Raw genomic sequence first — 23,236 nt, forward strand, 5'->3', positions numbered from 1 at the left:
GTACTGCAGACTCCACTTGCGGCCCTCCTAAAGGCCTCATCGAATGTTTTTGGGCTTCCTCCTCACGGTGGGTGCAAGCAGGGGCGCTAACCCATACTGCTCCCGGGGTGCCGTCTACATTCCGGCTGTCACCCGTCTCTCCGGTGGTCACCAGACTATACCTGGTTGTCACATAGTCTATTCCTATGAGTCACTCCAAACCTCCACAGTTAAGACTAGTGAAATGCTTACATTGGATCCACTTTTAAGCAGTTAGAAACATAGTCAAAATAATGCAGGGTGGAATAGGTGTTGAGCTTCAGGCCAGCTATTCTGACAGATGTCCTTTCACATGTAATGTATGACGATACCTCTCTTTAGTTAAGAAGACAAATGTAGCCCTATCTATAACTAGAAAAGCAGTTCCTGCAGAAACTGCGTGGGCTTGCTGAAAACCCACGATGTATATGAGGTACAGTAGAAAATTAAGCTGAAGAAAAAAGATTTAAAAAATAATTTAAGAATTTAAAGATTTCTTTTTTTAAAGTTTATAAAGTATAAAAATGTGTAAAGTGAAAAATACAAGCATAAATAACTGCATTAAGTTGAACATGCATAAAGTATGTGGAAGTAGTAGGATGTGAAAAAGTGTCGGAATTTAGAAGAAGAAGCATAAAGTGTAGATAACTAGTGTGGGCTCGCTGGAGTGAGCCCACAATAAAACATAATTGTGTTGTGTTGATTCCAATCTGACTGCATACTTAGGCCTACACAGAGCCATAGAGTAAGACAGAGTTATACGACAACAAATAGGGACAACTGGACAAGTTTACGGATGCATTGGAGTCTATGGGCTCGTGCGAGTACATGAACCATGTGAACAGGCTTTTTTCTGCCCCCTCAATGTCGTAACTCTCTTACTCTATGGCTCTGGGCCTACAATAGTATGGCTGTCAGCCTGTCACAGTACAATAGCCTAAAGGTGCCTAAGTTTTATTAGGCTTGCATTTCCAATGTGAAAGGGTGGCATTTCTTCCTCAACCTTCCAGCGTTTAAAATCTAAACAGTGAGTAATAATTAAATGCCAAATGTTTGTTTATGGTCATAAAATACACTCAAACACCTCACGAGAACACCTAGGGCCAGATTCACAAGTTCACAACGGAAATATACGACCATAGTTCATGCAGTGCACCGCAAGGTTATAATAGTTTTGGTTTTTTCATTGTAGTTAATTTTAGTTCGTTTTGACTTTTTTTTCTTCTAATTCAGTTAGTTTTAGTTAGTTTTCAGAGCGGGTTTGCTAGTTTTTATTTAGTTTTTATTTTGGTGAAATGCTTTAATAGTTTTAGTTTAGTTATAGTTTAGTTTTAGTTTATTTGTGGGACCGTACCCAAGTTCCCTCAGCCCTATGTTCCCTCAGCCCTATGTTCCCTCAATCCAAAACAGACCCTGTGTTCCCTCCAGTAGGGGCTGGTGGTGATTTGGTGGTGATTTGGGGTGGGTAGCATTATACTATAATGCTACCCATAGTTCACCCTGCAGCAACAGCATCACATTGCAGATACCAAGTTACAGCAATGCCACTAATGGGGTCTAGTCTATCTAATTTGTTATAGCAAATGCTCCACAACAACACAGTGAACCCCAGTGAACGTTGTTCGTATGTCCGTATATATATATATATATATATATATATATAGTTGTTTTGCTCTACGCAGGGTATGGCAGCATCCTGGGTCCTCAGGCCTTCAGGAGGCTGCAACCCTGTACTGGCATAAGCCAGTTGGATGGCCTCCACAATCCACCGGGAAAGCCGTACTTTAGTAATAGTTTCCTTTAGCTCCGGCACCCCATGTCACAAATACCCATACCCTTCCTGTAATTCAATTACAGGAGGATATAAATACAGAAATTAATAAATTAAAATTATGGTTTGACAGAAACAGGTTATCATTAAACGTGAAAAAGACAAAAATAATTGTATTTGGCAATAACATGACAAACACACAAGTAAAGGTAAAAATTGATGGGATTGAAATTGAAAGAGTTAAGGAAATAAAATGTCTGGGGGTAACCATCAACAAAAAAATGAACTGGAAAGCACATATAAAACATGTACAGAACAAGATATCAAGAAGTATTGCAGTTATCAATAAAGCTAGGAAGGTATTGGACCAGAAATCACTCCACACATTATATTGCTCCTTAGTCCTGCCCTATTTGCAGTACTGTGTAGAGGTTTGGGGAAATAACTACAAGACATCTTTAAATCCAGTAATAACCCTTCAAAAAAGAGCAATACGAATAATACACAATGTGGGTTATCAGGAGCATACTAACAAGCTTTTTTTAGAGTCAAAACTTCTCAAATTTATTGACATTGTGGACTATCAAACAGCACAAATAATGTACAAAGCTAACAATATGTTACTGCTTAGGTAACATTCAAAAACTGTTTAGAGACCAGGAGGGGGATTATAATTTAAGGGGAAAATCAAATCACAACTTTAAAGTTCAATTTAGGCGTACAACCAGAAAAGGTTTTTGCATTTCAAATTCTGGCGTGAGGTTATGGAATGGTTTTACGGTGGAGTTAAAAATATGTGCAAACATGAAAATGTTTAAACTTAAGCTCAAAGACATGATTTTAATGAGCTACAGGGATGAAGAAGGTGTAGGTTTTCACTAGGTGTGTGTGCGCGTGTGTGTGTGTGGGGGGGGGGGGGCAATGTTTAGGCCACCTTTTCTAGGCCTTCCCCCAATTTTGGGGTGAGCAGTGTGGCTCCTAAATGGGGCTGATCAGTCATTTTGGGGTCTGCCGAAATCAGCTGCCACTCAAATCCCAGCTGATAGAGCCCTGTATCGCTGACGTGCAGGGAGAGGCTGCCAGTTCATTCTAACCTGCCCCCATCATCAGATATACTATCGCCGCTAGACTTTAATTATCCAAAGAATCCATTGCTGTCCTGGTCGGGTCAGAAGTAGAGACCTGTGCAGTGATATGTTTAACTTTTAAGTGCCACTGGATGGAACAGTTCCCAGCCGCACTATCTTCGCCATGAAGAGATGGAGCCTATATTGGCAAGGGGGAAACCTAGGACAACCAGGGACGGCTCCCCTAAGCCCCCCACTCAAAACAAGCCCAATTAACTGACTTCTATGTAAACCAAGATTCATTAGCCCCCCCTCTAAATAGCCAGATAAGTAAGTCCCAGCATGGATCATCACACAGACAGTAATGTTGGTTGGACGTGACATATACAAGCATTTCTCCTTTCAGTGGCCTCACGCCATCTGCTGGGCCATTTGTGCCATATCTATGATTTTAAAATAGCCGATCTACAAGCTCACGATGCGTCAGATCTGCTATTTTCAAAATATTTTTTATAGATTTGAAAACTTTAAATGGGACCTCCTGTATAATGAGTTATTTTACTTTTCGTACTTTTAGTACATTTTGGTTCAAGTACTTTTACTCAAGTACATTTTGAATTCTGGGCTTTTACTTGTAGTATTTCTACGTATATTGCAGTATTGATACTTTTAACATTTGAGTAGCTTTTTCCATCATTGGTGTTCTGTAACAGTTATGTCATGTTATGTTATTTTATATCATAATAACATGACATCCAGCCTAGTGATGGTCAAGCAAGGAGAGGTTATTAAATGCTCATGGGTCACAGGGCTCATCAGCCCCAAATGCAGTCTACTGTCTACCCAAACAATAATAATTTCCATTCTAATTTATAGAATCTGTGTTAAAGCTGCTATAAGCAATAATATGTCAAAAATATTAATGACCTTTTTATTTTGTAGGTATTCAGACAGCCAGCAATGAGTAGAACGCTCCCACAAATATTTTAGTCTCTGTGACACATCTAGGGGCCGCAATCTGCATTCAAAGATGTTCCTAGAAGCTTTGTCATTGGTCGGGAAAAAACCCGGTCGCAGTGACTAACCAATCAGGAAGCAGACAGGCAAATCGACCAATGACAAAGCTTCTAGGAAAATCTTTGAATGCAGATTGCGGCCCCTAGATGTGCCACAGAGACTAAATTTTCGTTCTAGCGTTCTACCCATTGCTGGCTGTCTGAATACCAAAAACATAAAAAATAAAAAGTTCATTCAAATTTTGACATACAGTTGGAGGCCATCGATATTGTCCTTTTCTTTTTGCTGAGGTTTGCGTGATCTGCGCAAAAGGACAGTTAACCCATTTTGGGCGGGAACCCCTTTTGGTGTTTTAAACATGTTATAATTTAGCTATTGAAAAATAGCAGATCTACAAGCTCATAGCGCTACGAGCTTGTAGGTCTGCTATTTTTGAAAAATCGTGAAAATATTTATTTCAGAAAACTGGAGGATTTTTTAAAATTTTGAGGTCAGGCCTAAATGGGTCAAATGATAAGGGACAATATCGGTGGCACCCAACTGTATTATTGCTTATAGCAGCTGTGGCTGAGTGAAGTTAGAGGCTGTCTGGTAATCTGAAGGTTTCTGGCCTGCCTACTAGACTGGCTTCTTGGCCAGACTCCTATCACACCACCAAAGGCATTTTAATTTATTTTCCTAAATGGTATTGCATTTATATAGCGCCTTTATCCAAGGCGCTTTACATAGATCGGGCATTTCATTCACCCATTCAAACACACATTCACATTGCCGGAGGAAATCATGCAAGGTACACCAACCTGCACATTGGGAGCAATTAGGGGTTCAGTGTCTTGCTCAAGGACACTTGGACACTATAATTCTGGGGGAGCCCGGGTTCCAACTGGAAACCTTGCGCTTCCCATCCGGTCACTCTACCCCTGAGCCACTGCCGCCGGCAGATTCACGTCTGGCCGCTGCGAGGCTAACTGCCCAGAAATATCACAAAGGCTGTGGAGGTGACATTCCCACATGACATTCCCCTAAATAAACAAGAAGCACAAAACTAATCTTTTCGCCATCTGCCAATTGATTTAAAGGTGATTTGATTGATTGACATCAAGTTTCTTTTTGCGGCTTTCGCCTTTATTTTATATTTTTTATGGAGGGACAGACAGTAGGCTGACAGGAAATGGGGAGAGAGATGGGGGGAAGACATGCAGTAAAGGCCGTCGGGATCGGGAGTCGAACCCGCAGCACACTGCCAGACTGGGTTACCAGCCAAGGTGCCTGGACCGCTGAGCCACGGCCCAGGCCAACCTGTTGGCCCGGCAAACCCACAATGTGCAATGCTTTGTTTTCAAGAGTGTTGTGTGCAAACGTCAGTATAGCATTACAAAGTGACATAAAAAGAACTCGGCAAAGAACCCGAAAACCTATACCACTTCCCTACAGAATGAGAGGAAGTCCATTTATTTATGTATTATTTAAAAACACCTCTTACTGAGCAAAGTGCTGTACAGATTATGTATTGTGCATTTGTTTGTAGACATATTTATTTATTTATTTTGTCATATTTCACGATTCCATTATGTGTATTGTCAGAATAATTCCTCCTTGTGAATAGCCTCGTACACAGGCACCTTATTCATCCTACTGGAGTAAAGCTACCATGGTGCCATGACATTACATAAAAGCAGGGCCTTGTCCTGTTGTGTGCTGTCAGATTCAACTTTTTACACTTAGACTCGGACTGTCATTATTTATTTGAGATAATCATAATTATTTGACATAATAATTTCCATGTTTAATTTGTTTATATGCAATGTTCATACTTTTTTTCTTTTTTTTTTGTGTTTTTTACCACCTTTCTCCCAAATTTATTCCAATAGGTTGTATACGCATGCATGAAGTATACCGAGTGGCAAAGGGAGTTTTAATGTTGCTTAATGTCATTTAATGCAATCAGATTAAACAGACTATTCTGTTTGGATGTACTATATGGGCTGTCAAGGCCAGAAGGTAGTTGTTTGCCACTCAGTAGGCGTTAGCCTACCGCATAAGGTCCGGGTAACGGGTATGATGATTATGTCACGTGCATACCACCTATAGATTCCTCCCCACAGACTTTTCTGTGTCGTCACTTCACCTACCGGTGAGGAGCCCCCATCGGTAGGACATAGACTAAAGTACACCCAGTTTGAATATACTGTAAGGTAAATTGATACAGTGATACACATATCTGGCAATCTATGAATCTATATAAAACGTTTGGCAAAACATCATTTTCAAAACACTTTATTTATTTATTTATTTTCTTTACTTTTTTTCTTTTTCAAAGATCAAGAAGACAAGGCAGAGTCAATCAAAATGTGTCGAGTGTATGTGTTGGTTTTGCATCAATCGCATCAAAAAGATTTTTCAGCCACCCTCGAAATCCTTCTACTGCAGTATCCACCTGCAGGAAGTTGACACACAAACAAAGAAGACAGAGTAACAACATGTTTATGCAGTAGGTAGAAATGTACTGTAATTTGTAATGGCAGCTAAATTAAATGACAATAATATAGCTGCAAGCAGCGATAAGACGGGATCAAGCAATACGCCCTTTTAGGCTGATCAACAGTGCCACTTTAGGTCACCCATTGGTATTACAGCTGTTCATACGACAGACAGACAGACAGACAGACAGACAGACTCCCTATAGTTCATGAATGTCAGCTCCATACTATTTGTGTGCAGTACAGTATTTCAACCTGTTGGTCAAATGTATTAATGAACCATTCATATCACTGAATTCTATGTCTATATTGTGTGCACACGAGTGCAGGCTAGCAAGCACATGCACTGCAATCAGGGAGGTAAGGATCGGGAGGCCCCGTTCATGACGTCATAATTGTAATATATATATTTGTATGTGTCAGTGTGTATTAAGCATGAACAGCATAGTACAAAGTACCAAGTACAAAAATATACAAAAGCAGCTTGATTAAACAATTTTTACTTTGTCTTGAAATTACTGTAAGGTATAACTGGGATTCAGCATAATGATGCAATCGAAACTCTCAGCGCTGCTAGTGCAGTGAGTTCACACACTGGGAAGTGGGAACAATTACAAACAAACAACACAGGTCAACGTGTCATGACAGTGAATATTAGCTGCTACCAACTAGTGGTAAGTGGACGTACAGGATGAGGCCGAATAATTGACAAGGCTTGGAAGGCTGCGATGCAATGCAATATTATTACTACTACTACTACTACTAGGCCTACTACAACTATTTTTTTTTTACAAAAAAAGGGAAAAAGAATTGGGAGGCCCTGGAGGCTCGATGCCCGTTTCAATTGAAACGATTGAAACATATATAAGGCCGCCACTGACTGTAATGTAGGTCTAATGCAAAGTTCACTGACATTTTATGTAAGACAATGAAATGCTATCTACCTGCTGAGAATGTCGCTTGCCGTAGCGCAGCTCAGTGGCAAAGTGTTCACAATTATTTGTTGCAAGGTTGTAAGAAACCTCCTCGCCCACCCGTGCAAGGGCATCTTTGACAATATCATTTGCTGGTCGCAACTTAAATTTACTGTCCGTGTCCAGGTAATTGTTGATTTGCCACTTGTCATCCCCAGCCACGCTCTCCAGTCTCTCTCTCTTTACCTCAGCTTTGGTGCCGACAGACGACATCCCCGTACAGAGAAACAGATGAGTGGTTACAATGTTAAAAAGAGACAATATTTTCAATATATTCATGGTATGTTCCTGCAGAAAAACAAATTACAATGAAATAAAAATGAAATAAAATGTTATTTTATATGCATTGTTGTTTGGTATTTACCAGAATTTGAATTGAGGGAGACATGTAAGGATGTTAACCTGACTCCGCCAGATGGGGCAGCAGAGAGTACACTGGGTTCCCCCCTCCTGCTCCCATCTGGGAACTCTCAGGCAGAGGCGGGATCAAGGCATACACAGTGCTGCCTTGATCCCGCCTCTAGCTGCCACTGATTGGCCAGGCCGTTTTGTGGCCGGGCATCAAATCTGCCTGAGAGTTCCCAGATGGGAGCAGGAGGGGGGAACCCAGTGTACTCTCTGCTGCCCCATCTGGCGGAGTCAGGTTATAAGGATGTGCCCTTGGGCTAAAAACGGCCATAGCAAATGTGATGGTTATCAATGTATCATCACATTTGGGCAAGTGGCTATGGCTGTTTTTAGCCCAAGGATTGTTTTTCGTGAAAAAAATATATGCTTGCAATGGATTCAGAATCATGAAAACCCCCTAGTTTGACATGTCACATGCTACTTAAATTCATATAAAATAAAATAAGAGTTTTGCCTTAATATGTTGGTACCATCACCTATTTTTATCATTTTTCAATATGTTCCACCACTGGGATGTCTTAGGATTTTTTATATGTTGTTACGAACATATTATTATTTATGAAACTTTTTTTTTTGAAAGAGTCTGTTACAATTTGTTTGAGGTTGACCCCCTTTTTCCATAGAATGCCTATACAGTATGTCAGTATGTGCATGCTTTGAGAGACATCTGCTTCATGCTGCCTGCCTGTCACAAAGTAATTTGCCTACCATCAAAATAGATCTACCAAAGGAGAGTGTAGCAGCTGAGAGCTCAAGGGATATGTTATTGATCGGATTTGTTGAATTTAATTATTGTCGGAATTCCCTGATCATTATATCTAGGAATTACAAAAATCGACTGATCCCAATCAATCGGAGCAACTCCAGTTGTGACAAGAAAATGTGATTGATTGATTGATTGATTGATTGATTGATGTACATAACAGACTCACGGTCGTCGTTGGTGACATGCACTACTTCACCATCCCCAATGTAAACAGCCCAGTGTTGGAAGGGAACGGGAAGAACTCTGAAGAACTCAATCATGTCTCCCTTCTTTGGCTGGGGTTGGAAAATCAGAAGCAGAGAAAGTAGAGAAGTAGAACGATACCTTTGAGAGCATCAGATCGGTTTCCAGTTTGATACAGAAAAAAGTACAACAAAGTGACACAGAGAGTGGACGTTTCGTCCTCAGACCGTCGGTTCACTAACCTTTGCTTTAGAAGACCCATGACCCATGGTTGCTCTGTGTGGTTCTGATGTGGTTTTCTGTTCAAATGGAGTAAGAATTGCTCAATGAAAACAGGGACAGACTTTGTCATATGATAGAAAATAAGTCGGACACTTTATTTCCAACAAACACACCATTTACAGAATCGACATGGAAAAAGTCACATGTTACAAAATGGAGAAGATGGCCCACGTCTGAGTCCAATTAATGACGAGGGGTAGTAATCACACTGAATGAACAGTTTTTACAGCTTAAATTCAAACTGAGTTGAGGCGGTTCCCCTCCACTACTTCTCTGATTACTAACCAATCAGGAACTGAGAATTTGTCTGCCTGTCGTTTTGAGTGACGGGACAAATGGATTCAGGATTTAGCAGACTCACAGCTATAGTTAACAAGCAAGTGGCGATGGCCAAATGTAGCCCAAGGAGTGTTTTTCATGTGTCGTAAATTAGAAATGGCATAAATACCATTCTAAGCTATAGCCTACTAACGAAACCAGACCAGAGATGAAATAATGTTGTCAAAAACTACCAGGCAGAGTAGTGAAAAACCATGGCATCAGATGAAAAAAGGCAGGCAGAGAGATGAACTACATTCTGGCTGTCACCCGTCTCTCCGGTGGTCACCAGACTATACCTGGTTGTCACATAGTCTATTCCTATGAGTCACTCCAAACCTCCACAGTTAAGACTAGTGAAATGCTTACATTGGATCCACTTTTAAGCAGTTAGAAACATAGTCAAAATAATGCAGGGTGGAATAGGTGTTGAGCTTCAGGCCAGCTATTCTGACCAGACATGCATGTCTTCTCTCCCACTAACCATTGAATAAGCACATAGTGACCGAAATGTAGTTGAACATTGTTATTGGCATAGCCTAATTATTATGAATATTGTATTGTATAGATATGGACTATTGCGAGACCACACATGCAAAACAAATGCTTAGAATGGATGCAGTATCACGGAAAAACCCTACCGTATATTTTGACACGTTACATGCTACTTAAAGCATAATGCATTGTTTTTTTTCCTCCTGTTCTAATATCCATTCACAGTCCCTGCATCAGTCCTGCAACCCAGCTCTGCTGCCTTGCCAATGTATATAACAGAGGTGAGTTGTGTCTGAATTACATAATACATTACATTATAAACGTAGTCGTCTTTGTCATCACAAAAATGTACAGCATTCCCTGCATTCAGCCATGCAGTCGCGGTCCTTTCACATGTAATGTATGACGATACCTCTCTTTAGTTAAGAAGACAAATGTAGCCCTATCTATAACTAGAAAAGCAGTTCCTGCAGAAACTGCGTGGGCTTGCTGAAAACCCACGATGTATATGAGGTACAGTGGAAAATTAAGCTGAAGAAAAAAGATTTAAAAAAGAATTTAAAGAATTTAATTCTTTTTTTTAAGTTTATAAAGTATAAAAATGTGTAAAGTGAAAAATACAAGCATGCATAAAGTTGAACATGCATAAAGTATGTGGAAGTAGTAGGATGTGAAAAAGTGTTGGAATTTAGAAGAAGAAGAAGCATAAAGTGTATAGTGTGGGCTCGCTGGAGTGAGCCCACAATAAAACATAATTGTGTTGTGTTGATTCCAATCTGACTGCATACTTAGGCCTACACAGAGCCATAGAGTAAGACAAATAGGGACAACTGGAAGTTTACGGATGCATTGGAGTCTATGGGCTTGTGCGAGTACATGAACCACGTGAACAGGCTTTTTTCTGCCCCCTCAATGTCGTAACTCTCTTACTCTATGGCTCTGGGCCTACAATAGTATGGCTGGCTGTCAGCCTGTCACAGTACAATAGCCTAAAGGTGCCTAAGTTTTATTAGGCTTGCATTTCCAATGTGAAAGGGTGGCATTTCTTCCTCAACCTTCCAGCGTTTAAAATCTAAACAGTGAGTAATAATTAAATGCCAAATGTTTGTTTATGGTCATAAAATACACTCAAACACCTCACGAGAACACCTAGGGCCAGATTCACAAGTTCACAACGGAAATATACGACCATAGTTCATGCAGTGCACCGCAAGGTTATAATAGTTTTGTTTTTTTCATTGTAGTTAATTTTAGTTAGTTTTGACTTTTTTTTCTTCTAATTCAGTTAGTTTTAGTTAGTTTTCAGAGCGGGTTTGCTAGTTTTTATTTAGTTTTTATTTTGGTGAAATGCTTTAATAGTTTTAGTTTAGTTATAGTTTAGTTTTAGTTTATTTGAGGGACCGTACCCAAGTTCCCTCAGCCCTATGTTCCCTCAGCCCTATGTTCCCTCAATCCAAAACAGACCCTGTGTTCCCTCCAGTGGGGGCTGGTGGTGATTTGGTGGTGATTTGGGGTGGGTAGCATTATACTATAATGCTACCCATAGTTCACAATGCAGCAACAGCATCACATTGCAGATACCAAGTTACAGCAATGCCACTAATGGGGTCTAGTCTATCTAATTTGTTATAGCAAATGCTCCACAACAACGCAGTGAACCCCAGTGAACGTTGTTCGTATGTCCGTATATATATATATATATATATATATATATATATATATATATATATATATATATATAGTTGTTTTGCTCTACGCAGGGTATGGCAGCATCCTGGGTCCTCAGGCCTTCAGGAGGCTGCAACCCTGTACTGGCATAAGCCAGTTGGATGGCCTCCACAATCCACCGGGAAAGCCGTACTTTAGTAATAGTTTCCTTTAGCTCCGGCACCCCATGTCACAAATACCCATACCCTTCCTGTAATTAAATTACAGGAGGATATAAATACAGAAATTAATAAATTAAAATTATGGTTTGACAGAAACAGGTTATCATTAAACGTGAAAAAGACAAAAACAATGTTATTTGGCAATAACATGACAAACACACAAGTAAAGGTAAAAATTGATGGGATTGAAATTGAAAGAGTTAAGGAAATAAAATTTCTGGGGTTAACCATCAACGAAAAAATGAACTGGAAAGCACATATAAAACATGTACAGAACAAGATTTCAAGAAGTATTGCAGTTATCAATAAAGATAGGAAGGTATTGGACCAGAAATCACTCCACACATTATATTGCTCCTTAGTCCTGCCCTATTTGCAGTACTGTGTAGAGGTTTGGGGAAATAACTACAAGACATCTTTAAATCCAGTAATAACCCTTCAAAAAAGAGCAATACGAATAATACACAATGTGGGTTATCAGGAGCATACTAACAAGTTTTTTTTAGAGTCAAAACTTCTCAAATTTATTGACATTGTGGACTATCAAACAGCACAAATAATGTACAAAGCTAAAAATATGTTACTGCTTAGGTAACATTAAAAAACTGTTTAGAGACCAGGAGGGGGATTATAATTTAAGGGGAAAATCAAATCACAACTTTAAAGTTCAATTTAGGCGTACAACCAGAAAAGGTTTTTGCATTTCAAATTCTGGCGTGAGGTTATGGAATGGTTTTACGGTGGAGTTAAAAATATGTGCAAACATGAAAATGTTTAAACTTAAGCTCAAAGACATGATTTTAATGAGCTACAGGGATGAAGGTGTAGGTTTTCACTAGGTGTGTGTGTGCGTGTGTGGGGGGGGGGGGGTGTATGTGTGTATATGTAATATAGTTTTAGTTAACTATTATAACCTTGGTGCACCGCAGTAAAAGTAAATTAATTCACAAAACTAACGTCATTTGTATTGTTGACCTATTTCTAAAATATTAGCGCAACTTTCGTTCAACTTTGACCCCCCTATCACATGGAACTATTTTATGGGCGTAGTGATATGGACACAGAAAACATAGTTCTGTGTGATAGAGGGGTCAAAAATGAACGAAAGTTGCGCTAATATTTTAGAAATAGGTCAACAATACAAATGACGATAGTTTTGTGGATTAATTTACTTTTAATGCGTGGCCCCCTGTGCCCCCCCACAGAATGACCGGAACTACTTAATATTTCACCAAAACCAGAACAGAACTCCCACCACGGGACTCGGGCAATCAATTAATACAGTTGCAACCACTATATTAATGGCAAGTATTTCATACAGCCTAAGTTAAAAAAATCTGAACTATCCCTTTCAATGAGTATACACATCCAAATGAAAGTTCATTCAGTATAATTTGAGTCGCACAGACTTAATAAAAATATGAATAGTGATTCACATTTAGAAAATTGGCTCAATTTACCCCCCGGACATTTGGTTAATTTTACCCACAGCCACCATTTTAGAAAACAATGACTTTAGAATAATACTTCAGACGATTCATTTGCGAAATTATTCACATGGTTCTATCCATTGGCAAACCACCAACATGTATGACATAGTGTGACATGTGATACTTAATTGTTAAAAGCGTACTACTTCTGCAAAGTTTAGATGCACAAGCAGTTAAATATATGTTGAGAGTTGAAAATGTAGGAAATTTACTCAAACTAACCTTTATTGCAGCTCCTTTCAAAAGTCCTCGAAGTGGCCGGGTGAAGAAATAGTTGTGGTGTCTTCTCAGATTTTAGGATCAATGCACATTACTGTGAAAGTTCTCAACTTATATACCAGTCCTGCTGTGTGTGCCACTCCCACTTTACCCCACCTTGTGTGTGTGTGTGTGTGCGTGTGCGTGTGCGTGTGCGTGTGCGTGTGCGTGTGCGTGTGCGTGTGTGCGTGTGTGTGTGTGTGTGTGTGTGAGTGTGTGAGAGTGTGTGAGTGTGAGTGACCTGCTTTCACCCACAGCCAAAAAGGAGGAAGCTCAAATACTAGACATTAATTCAATTCAATAGCCTTACTCCCTTTTTCTGTTGAATTTCTTGAACTCCAACTTGTCAGTAAATGACAACTATTATAACCTGACCATGCATTTAGTAATGTAGGATTTGTTGATTTGTTTTAAATGTTCTTTCCACTAGTTGAGAAACCGTGAACTGAATGACCTGGTGACCTATGATGAGTCCATCCATGTCATTTACTGACAGCCTTATTGTCTCCGAGGAGAAATTTGTCTTGGGCACCAAGAGACAGCGTTATACATACATACACACACACAGTTCATAGTACAAAAAATAATTATCCTACCCACACTGTGCAAATATATCAAGGTTCTAAGGTTCAAATTCAGAAATTGCAAGAGTAGCAGATCTACAAGCGCTGCGCTTCGAGCTTGATTTGCGGATCTGCTACTTTTGATACGTTCGTGTGGTTCCGAAGAAGGATCAATTATAGTGTGTTCATTTGCACACAAAAAAACCCCAATAAAAACACACAAAGTTAAAATATGGACATACGAGGTTTCTGCCCGTCATTTCAGGTGAGGCCATCATCTCCTGCATGCTGTGAAACATGGTTTTAACCCATTTTGACCTGAGATCAGATTCTAAAAATGTCTTCTACATCCTCCAGTTTTCTGAAAAAGCTGTGTTTCTATGTCAGTCGTTTTTCGATTTTTCAAAAATAGCAGACCTACAAGCTCGTAGCACGCCACTCGGTGGCGCGCTATGAGCTTGTAGATCTGCTATTTTTCAATAGCTAAAGCATAACATAATGCACCAAAAGAGGTTCCTAAAGGGGGGCCCAAAATGGGTTAAAACATGAGCTGCTGACAGATGATGCGTTTTCATCCAGAGCCAGTTGGTTCACACACGTTTCAGCTCCAGACATCTGGTGTCTCCCCGGGACCCGAATGTACACACACAGACAGGCTGTATAATGAAGCCCTCTAAAAAATAGTGAAAATAGCCAATCTACAAGGCTGTGGTCACTTTTGTGGACATTTTTCTGAACATTACATTTTTGACATTCTTAAAAATAATTGTGTTTTGTTTGGGGTTACGGTTACTTTCTTTTATATTTAAAAAATAATCTTTTCCATCCATCCATCTTCAACCGCTTATCCGTAGTCGGGTCGCGGGGGCAACAGCTCCACCAGAGTGCTCCAGACTTCCCTCTCCAGAGCAACATTAGTGACTTCCTCCTGGGGGATTCCGAGACGTTCCAAGGCCAGTGAGTCGATGTATTTACTCCAACTGCGCCTTGGTCTGCCCCGGGGTCTCCTCCCAGTGGGACGTGCGTCGAGGACCTCCCTAGGGAGGCGCCCGAGAGGCATCCTAACCAGATGCCCGAACCACCTCAGCTGGCGAAGGAGCAGCGGTTCTACTCCGAGTCTCTCTCGTGTGACTGAACTTATCACCCTATCTCTAAGGGAGATGCCAGCCACCCGTCGAAGAAAACTCATTTCGGCCGCTTGTATTCGCGACCTTATTCTTTCGGTCAAATTTATAATGCGATTTATAATGCGTTACACCCCACTTTTCAATGGCATTATCCTTACATTTGTTTTGTCCAGGAATAGAATGCTCAGGTATCCGTGGCGGCAGTTGTCCTTGCTCTTTGGACATTATCTGACAGAATCTTTGAGACCGTCTAGTAAATCTCTACAGTATCTGACACAGTTATGTAATGTTGGTAGACTGCAGGCCCTTAATTGGTTGCACAATCAGAAACACTAGTTGAGAAACCGTGAACTGAATGACCTGGTGACCTATGAAGAGTCCATCCATGTAGTCATTTACTGACAAGTTGGAGTTCAAGAAATTCAACAGAAAAAGGGAGTTAGAATCTCAAGAAAGGGGAAGTGCACTGAATGACCTGGTGACCTATGATGAGTCCATCCATGTAGTCATTTACTGACAAGTTGGAGTTCAAGAAATTCAACAGGAAAAGGGAGTTAGAATCTCAAAAAGACAGTACTTAAAATATATTCATGTATGTTCCTGCAGAAAAACAAATGACAAATAAATTAAATCAAATTAATGTTATTTTCTATTCATTGTTGTTTGGTATTTACCAGAATTTGAGTTGAGGGAGACATGTAGAGATATGTGCCTGAATGACTTGAGACCATGGTCACCCTTACTCCTACAGTATTAGTCTAGACATTATAGGGTTTAACCTCAAACAATTTGTAACAGAAACTCAATCCTTAATTGGGCTAAAAACGGCAATATGGCCAATAATGTTATTATCACATTTGGGCAAGTGGCTATGGCCGTTTTTATCCCAAGGATTGTTTTTCATGCAAACCAAATGCTTGCAATGGATACAGAATCATGAAAACCCAATTGGCACGTCACATGCTACTTAAATTAATAACATTTTCAGAATTTGCCTTAATAGGTTGTTTAATGGTACCATCACATTATGTTCCACCACTGGGATTTCTTAGGATATTTATGTTGTTGCTAAAATATTTATGAAACAAAGAACAGTTGAAACAGTTTCTGTTGCAATTTGTTTGAGGTTGACCCCCTTTTTCCATAGAATGCATAAAACTAATTTATATGTCAGTATGTGCATGCTTTAAGAGACTGAGAGAATACATATCATGAAGTCATTTGCCTAAAATAGATCTACCCTAGTGTAGCAGCAGGGCGCAGCATCAGAGCTCAAGGGATATGTTATTGATCGGATTGGTGAATTGAATTATTATCAGAATCGACTGATCCCAATCACTGGACAATCAATCGGATCAACTCCAGTTGTGAGAAGAAAATGTGATTGATTGATGGACATAGACAGACTTACAGGTGTTGATGACATGGACTACTTCACCATCCCCAATGTAAACGGCCCAGTGATTGTACTTTCCTCTGACAAACTCAATCATGTCTCCCTTTTGTAGCTCTCGCTTCTGGGGTTGGAAAAACAGAGGCAGAGAAAGGAGTAGAACGATACTTTTAAAATCATCAAATGGGTGTCAGTTTGAATACAGTGTTAGCCCAAATTTAAATACATTTTTACAAAATGTCCTGTATTAAGAAAATATCAATACTACACAAAAAATATAAAGCATCTGTGTAAACAACAAAAAGGCTCACACTTGGTGACATGGTGAAAAAAAGTGACACAGAGAGTGGACGTTTCGTCCTCAGAGTATCCGTTCACTAACCTTTGCTGGAGACATGGTTGCTTTCTTCTTTCAGATTTCATCTGTGTGATCCTTTTATAATCCTTCATCTGCTTTAACTTTCCATTTACTGTGAATACTGTCGGCTTAGTTAATAATTACCTTTACCTATCGCTTCCTTTATCGGTGCATTCAAGTCAAACTATGTGTAATGCCTCAACTCCTACATCCGAAGTTGTCGGGGTCGTGGACCCCATTCAAATAATGATTTGGGGGGTCACTGCTTGAAAAGTTTGAGGACTGACTTATAGTATCTAGGCTGTTCATATTATATCTATTATATCACTATTTAGGGAGAGCATCTCCGGGTATAAAGATGTGTTGAAGACGACACCTCAGAATTCTGGGGCCCCGGGGGCCATGGGCAGGGAGAGAGAGGACTTGACATTTGTTGGGCCTTGTTGATTTATGTTCTATTTATGTTTTATAGGGGGACACAGAGCAACATTTCATTTGGTTCTTCTAAAATATGCACACTGACAGAATGGGTTTTAATAGCAGTGGGCAATGTTTAGGCCACCTTTTCTAGGCCTTCCCCCAATTTTGGGGTGAGCAGTGTGGCTCCTAAATGGGGCTGATCAGTCATTTTGGGGTCTGCCGAAATCAGCTGCCACTCAAATCCCAGCTGATAGAGCCCTGTATCGCTGACGTGCAGGGAGAGGCTCCCAGTTCATTCTAACCTGCCCCCATCATCAGATATACTATCGCCGCTAGACTTTAATTATCCAAAGAATCCATTGCTGTCCTGGTCGGGTCAGAAGTAGAGACCTGTGCAGGGATATGTTTAACTTTTAAGTGCCACTGGATGGAACAGTTCCCAGCCGCACTATCTTCGCCATGAAGAGATGGAGCCTATATAGGCAAGGGGGAAACCTAGGACAACCATGGACGGCTCCCCTAAGCCCCCCACTCAAAACAAGCCCAATTAACTGACTTCTATGTAAACCAAGATTCATTAGCCCCCCCTCTAAATAGCCAGATAAGTAAGTCCCAGCATGGATCATCACACAGACAGTAATGTTGGTCGGACATGACATATACAAGCATTTCTCCTTTCAGTGGCCTCACGCCATCTGCTGGGCCATTTGTGCCATATCTATGATTTGTGCATGTACAACTTCCTGGTCTCAATTGCACGTGTTTCTTTCCTTCCAGGGAGCAACATGGAGTCCACCGTACGGTCTTCGCTTCCTAACCTGATTTAATAAACCTTGGCCAGCAGTAGGAACTAAGGGAGTGTCGGGTCACATGCATCCCAACATGCAACGTCTCTCTAGCATGCTGCACTAGACGCATCACTACACCCGGCACCCTACACCTCAAGGGGTGGCGGTGGCTCAGGGGTAGAGTGGCTGGATGGGAACCGAAAGGTTGCCAGTTCGAACCCGGGCTCCCACAGAGTTAGTTTCGAAGTGTCCTTGAGCAAGACACTGAACTCCTAATTGCTCCCGATGTGCCTTCCTCTGTCATCGGTGTGTAAATGAGTGAATGTAATGCACAATCTCTCTAAAGTGCTATATAAATGCACCATTTACCCACCAGAGAGAGAGAGCGCACACACACACACACACACACACACACACACACACACACACACGTTAATGACAAGTCTAATTTTGATTAGACAGTGTATAAAGAAAAGCAAAACTAATTTTGTTATTTATTTACAGTAGTGTGTTTTGTTACTGTGTTTTTACCCCATAAATACCTGCTGTACTGGGGAACGGTACTGGGGAGCAGAGCAGATAAGGTGATTCATCGTCACAGCAGTGGTTCTCAAAGTTCGACACTAGTGACCCTCAGGGTTCCTTGAAGTGGCTCCAAATGGATTATTTGCTCACTGATCTGTAACTCTGATCAAAAGTACCCTTGAAATGTTTAAAGTTTTAGAAGTTTAGACTAGACTAGTCGTGCCTGAATTCCCAGAGGAAGGTTCAAACGCATGCACATCTCAAAAGATTCTACAGGTGCTGAACAAAAAATACGTACAATGAGAAAGGATACCTGACCCGAAACGTTGTTTGTTACTCTTCAATAAAAGTTTCCTATGGGAGCAGATATTCAGCGTATGTGCTACTATGTAATATTATTTACCCACGTCACCTTGCCAGCCAAGAGCTTTTAGTGTTAGGTGCTGCAGTGCTCTTGCAAGTGTATTTTGTTTGGCACAGCTCATTTGTACGTTTGTATTTCGATCGCCTTGTTTTGGGAGCCTATCACATAGTCTGTCACTATTATGTGTCTCACTTCTATGGCCCCTTCTATGGCCCCTTCTATGGCCCCTTCTATGGCCCCTTCTATGGCCCCTTCTATGGCCCCTTTCTCTCCCCCCACATTCACCAAGCAGCCAGCAAGAGTAGCGGTTTGTGAACATGGCACAACACCTATTTTTTTTACTAGCTAGAGCAGGGGTTCTCAACCCGTGGGTCGCGACCCCTCGGGGGGGGTCGCCAAATTATTTTAGGGGGTCCCCAAATTATTTAAAAAAAAAAATGTTTCATTTTTTTTCTTTTTTTTACGGTTTTTCAAAAATAGCAGACCTACAAGCTCGTAGCGCGCCACTCGGTGGCGCGCTATGAGCTTGTAGATCTGCTATTTTTCATTAGCTAAATTAATTTATATTGGGGGTCGGGAGGGGGCGGGGCGGGGGTCCCGAGATATTGCCAAAGCATTTCCGGGGGTCCCCGGCCAAAAACGTTGAGAACCCCTGAGCTAGAGAAAAACATTACTACAAGTGAAGTAGAGAAATGTACGCTTGTATTTGATGGGGGGGAGGGGTAATCTTTGCCTACTGCTTCTCTCTGGTCATTCATTTTATGTTATGCAGTGGTTGAAAGTACTCCTACTCAACTTCTAGGCAATTATTGTACTTTTACTACACTACAATATTATTTGAAAACTTTAGTTGCTATGGTTACTTTGTAGATTTGTATTATTATTACAAAACATACATTAACATTCGGCCCTACAGTATACATATTGGGCATTTTAAAATAGCCGATCTACAAGCTCACGATGCGTCAGATCTGCTATTTTCAAAATATTTTTTATAGATTTGAAAACTTTAAATGGGACCTCCTGTATAATGAGTTCTTTTACTTTTCGTACTTTTAGTACATTTTGGTTCAAATACTTTTACTCAAGTACATTTTGAATTCTGGGCTTTTACTTGTAGCAGAGTATTTCTACGTATATTGCAGTATTGATACTTTTAACATTTGAGTAGCTTTCCACCACTGGTGTTCTGTAACAGTTCTGTCATGTTATGTTATTTTATATCATAATAACATGACATCCAGGCTAGTGATGGTCAAGCAAGGGGAGGTTATTAAATGCTCATGGGTCACAGGGCTCATCAGCCCCAAATGCAGTCTACTGTCTACCCAAACAATAATAATTTCCATTCTAATTTATAGAATCTGTGTTAAAGCTGCTATAAGCAATAATATGTCAAAATATGAATGACCTTTTTATTTTGTAGGTATTCAGACAGCCAGCAATGAGTAGAACGCTCCCACAAATATTTTAGTCTCTGTGACACATCTAGGGGCCGCAATCTGCATTCAAAGATGTTCCTAGAAGCTTTGTCATTGGTCGGAAAAAAACCCGGTCGCAGTGACTAACCAATCAGGAAGCAGACAGGCAAATCGACCAATGACAAAGCTTCTAGGAAAATCTTTGAATGCAGATTGCGGCCCCTAGATGTGTCACAGAGACTACATTTTCGTTCTAGCGTTCTACCCATTGCTGGCTGTCTGAATACCAAAAACATAAAAAATAAAAAGTTCATTCAAATTTTGACACACAGTTGGAGGCCATCGATATTGTCCTTTTCTTTTTGCTGAGGTTTGCGTGATCTGCGCAAAAGGACAGTTAACCCATTTTGGGCGGGAACCCCTTTTGGTGTTTTAAACATTATGTTATAATTTAGCTATTGAAAAATAGCTGATCTACAAGCTCATAGCGTGCCACCGAGTGGCGCGCTATGAGCTTGTAGGTCTGCTATTTTTGAAAAATCGTGAAAATATTTATTTCAGAAAACTGGAGGATTTTTTTTAAATTTTGAGGTCAGGCCTAAATGGGTCAAATGATAAGGGACAATATCGGTGGCACCCAACTGTATTATTGCTTATAGCAGCTGTGGCTGAGTGAAGTTAGAGGCTGTCTGGTAATCTGAAGGTTTCTGGCCTGCCTACTAGACTGGCTTCTTGGCCAGACTCCTATCACACCACCAAAGTCATTTTAATTTATTTTCCTAAATGGTAAATGGTGCATTTATATAGCGCCTTTATCCAAGGCGCTTTACATAGATCGGGCATTTCATTCACCCATTCAAACACACATTCACATTGCCGGAGGAAATCATGCAAGGTACACCAACCTGCACATTGGGAGCAATTAGGGGTTCAGTGTCTTGCTCAAGGACACTTGGACACTATAATTCTGGGGGAGCCCGGGTTCCAACTGGAAACTTTGCGCTTCCCATCCGGTCACTCTACCCCTGAGCCACTGCCGCCGGCAGATTCACGTCTGGCCGCTGCGAGGCTAACTGCCCAGAAATATCACAAAGGCTGTGGAGGTGACATTCCCACATGACATTCCCCTAAATAAACAAGAAGCACAAAACTAATCTTTTCGCCATCTGCCAATTGATTTAAAGGTGATTTGATTGATTGATCAAGTTTTTTTTTGCGGCTTTCGCCTTTATTTTATATTTTTTATGGAGGGACAGACAGTAGGCTGACAGGAAATGGGGAGAGAGATGGGGGGAAGACATGCAGTAAAGGCCGTCGGGATCGGGAGTCGAACCCGCAGCACACTGCCAGACTGGGTTACCAGCCAAGGTGCCTGGACCGCTGAGCCACGGCCCAGGCCAACCTGTTGGCCCGGCAAACCCACAATGTGCAATGCTTTGTTTTCAAGAGTGTTGTGTGCAAACGTCAGTATAGCATTACAAAGTGACATAAAAAGAACTCGGCAAAGAACCCGAAAACCTATACCACTTCCCTACAGAATGGGAGGAAGTCCATTTATTTATGTATTATTTAAAAACACCTCTTACTGAGCAAAGTGCTGTACAGATTATGTATTGTGCATTTGTTTGTAGACTTATTTATTTATTTATTTTGTCATATTTCACGATTCCATTATGTGTATTGTCAGAATAATTCCTCCTTGTGAATAGCCTCGTACACAGGCACCTTATTCATCCTACTGGAGTAAAGCTACCATGGTGCCATGACATTACATAAAAGCAGGGCCTTGTCCTGTTGTGTGCTGTCAGATTCAACTTTTTACACTTAGACTCGGACTGTCATTATTTATTTGAGATAATCATAATTATTTGACATAATAATTTCCATGTTTAATTTGTTTATATGCAATGTTCATACTTTTTTTCTTTTTTTTTTGTGTTTTTTACCACCTTTCTCCCAAATTTATTCCAATAGGTTGTATACGCATGCATGAAGTGAGTGACAAACCGAGTGGCAAAGGGAGTTTTAATGTTGCTTAATGTCATTTAATGCAATCAGATTAAACAGACTATTCTGTTTGGATGTACTATATGGGCTGTCAAGGCCAGAAGGTAGTTGTTTGCCACTCAGTAGGCGTTAGCCTACCGCATAAGGTCCGGGTAACGGGTATGATGATGATGTCACGTGCATACCACCTATAGATTCCTCCCCACAGACTTTTCTGTGTCGTCACTTCACCTACCGGTGAGGAGCCCCCATCGGTAGGACATAGACTAAAGTACACCCAGTTTGAATATACTGTAAGGTAAATTGATACAGTGATACACATATCTGGCAATCTATGAATCTATATAAAACGTTTGGCAAAACATCATTTTCAAAACACTTTATTTATTTATTTATTTTCTTTACTTTTTTTCTTTTTCAAAGATCAAGAAGACAAGGCAGAGTCAATCAAAATGTGTCGAGTGTATGTGTTGGTTTTGCATCAATCGCATCAAAAAGATTTTTCAGCCACCCTCGAAATCCTTCTACTGCAGTATCCACCTGCAGGAAGTTGACACACAAACAAAGAAGACAGAGTAACAACATGTTTATGCAGTAGGTAGAAATGTACTGTAATTTGTAATGGCAGCTAAATTAAATTACAATAATATAGCTGCAAGCAGCGATAAGACGGGATCAAGCAATACGCCCTTTTAGGCTGATCAACAGTGCCACTTTAGGTCACCCATTGGTATTACAGCTGTTCATACGACAGACAGACAGACAGACAGACAGACAGACAGACAGACTCCCTATAGTTCATGAATGTCAGCTCCATACTATTTGTGTGCAGTACAGTATTTCAACCTGTTGGT

At 40.5% G+C, this 23,236-nt stretch overlaps 1 long non-coding RNA gene across 1 annotated transcript in view; it reads left to right on the forward strand.

Moving 5' to 3' along the window:
- The window catches only part of LOC306938541, a 41,491-nt gene extending 18,630 nt beyond the window's left edge, over window positions 1-22,861 (forward strand). Inside the window, exons 2-4 of the long non-coding RNA XR_013791742.1 lie at window positions 7,486-7,607; window positions 10,005-10,060; window positions 22,806-22,861. This is a non-coding gene — a long non-coding RNA (uncharacterized lncRNA). The remainder of the gene's footprint in view (window positions 1-7,485; window positions 7,608-10,004; window positions 10,061-22,805) is intronic.
- Window positions 22,862-23,236: the final 375 nt, after the last annotated feature.

Source organism: Electrona antarctica (assembly GCF_951216825.1).
Source record: "Electrona antarctica genome assembly, chromosome: 15".
Classification (NCBI taxonomy): domain Eukaryota; kingdom Metazoa; phylum Chordata; class Actinopteri; order Myctophiformes; family Myctophidae; genus Electrona; species Electrona antarctica.